This window comes from Apis dorsata, unplaced genomic scaffold, assembly GCF_000469605.1.
Source record: "Apis dorsata unplaced genomic scaffold, Apis dorsata 1.3 scaffold_342, whole genome shotgun sequence".
Taxonomy (NCBI): Eukaryota; Metazoa; Arthropoda; class Insecta; order Hymenoptera; family Apidae; genus Apis; species Apis dorsata.
Genome location: NW_006263609.1, coordinates 307,717 through 309,690, shown reverse-complemented (window position 1 = coordinate 309,690; position 1,974 = coordinate 307,717). Strand labels below are relative to the sequence as shown.

General features: G+C 27.7%; 1 pseudogene; it reads left to right on the top strand.

Annotated features, from left to right (window-relative positions):
* Positions 1–424: 424 nt before the first annotated feature.
* On the top strand, positions 425–1,951 carry LOC102678451 (annotated as a pseudogene).
* The last annotated feature ends 23 nt before the right edge of the window (positions 1,952–1,974 follow it).

Genomic DNA, 1,974 nt, shown 5'->3' with positions numbered 1-1,974 from the left:
CTTCAACACATACATAGAATATTATAAAATATACATATATATATATATATATATATATAAATAATATAAATTAATCTGATTATTTTACTCAGAAATATTTGCACTACGATATAAATTTTTTTATTCTCTTTTCACGAAATGGCTAAATACTATTGAATATAATATCTTTTTATTATAACTTACATAAATATTCTACGTAAGACGAACGTATTCTACTTTAAAAGAAATGCTGAATTTGTTTGCGTGATAACTTTTCTTTGCACCTGTCTAAAACCGCGCAGATGTATAATGCAATCGATAATTACCTACTATTATCGAGTGAGCTAGCAGCGCAAATGTACCCTGCAGGGAAATATTAACCGACATTACATTACTCTAAACTATTATACTACGACTATGATTTATTAAATTCCTCTTATTTACAAGGCAACTTTATACAGGCAACATAAATATTTACTCGTTTTCGAAGTGATGTAACTATGCAATCGAACAACAACTTGTATGTTTCGTTTTATTACACCGGTTAAATCTTATTTCGTTCAATCCATCAACCGATTCGTAGTAATTTCCTCGAAAATATGGTAAAAGAAATGACAGCCGAGAAAGCTATCCACATTACTTGGCTGAGCGTAGCCTTAACCTTGTGTTGGCCGCTTCCTGTCAATAGTGGCAAAACTCAAGTATTCGTTTTCAGAGTATTACAGATAATTAGTATTGTCAGCGCTTGCATGCTGCTCCTGCCTTTGTTATATTCAATTTATCTCCACACGAACGATGTCATCGTATTTTTAAGAACTATCATCGTGTTTATAGGTGTGGCTCAAAATATTATTCAAACTGTCATATGCTTTGTAAAGTACTATCCTCTACAAGTAAGTTTCTCTCAAATAGATACTTGACCGATGTGCGTTTATAAAAAAATGTGGTGTGAAAAATTAATATTTGAATTGGGGATTGTGCAGTATATAATCGAAGAGATGAAAATCTGCATAAAAGAAGCGCAAGAATATGAGATAGAAATTTTCCAGAAATATATCGCGAAACTTAAAACTGTTTGGGGATGTAGCATAACGTGTATGTACTTGACTGCTTTGGCATTTACGATTGGACCTATATTCATGTCAACTCCTCTTCCATGCGATGCGGAATATCCGTTTCAACTTAATTATACACTTGTATTTGCCATCATATATTTCCATCAATCTTTTCTTAGCTATCAATGTCTCGCACATATGTGCATAAGCATGTTCGGATCACTTTTACTTTGGTTCACGGCAGCAAGATTTGAGTGCTTATGCGTTGAAGTGCAGAATGTCACTGATATCGATATGCTGATCATTTGCATTAAAAAACAGCTACATTTACGAAGGTAAAGTTAATCATTTAATTAATTTATTTACACTTATTGGATTAATTATATATTTTATTTATTATGAAAATAAGAGATAAAATAGGATATTTATTATTTTTTTAAATAAATGAATAATAAATTAATTATTTTTATTTTTCTATTATTTTATTAATATTAAAGAGAAGATTGCAAATTTTTATCAATTTTATTATTATTGTAAAGAAATCTGTAAAATAGATTGTTTGGAAATAAAATTTCTTATTTTAATTTATACAATTATTTATATAGTTTTAAAAATAACAATATTATTATATTGTAAAATGATTAATTAAGAAGATTAATTAAGATTAAATAATAAACAAAAAAAATTGATTATAATTATATATATATATATATATATATAAATGTTTCTTTTTTCTTTAGGTACGCAAAAAAAGTGATTAATGGGTTTCGTTTTATAATATTTAATGCCATTGGACTGAGCACACTTGTCCTTACTTTAGCTGGTATTATATTAATTACGGTAAGAGACTGATTATAACTTTTCATAATAATAATAGACTAACTAATACAATTCATAAATAGAATGTGCCAAAAATTTTGAAATATCAATTTGTAGTTGT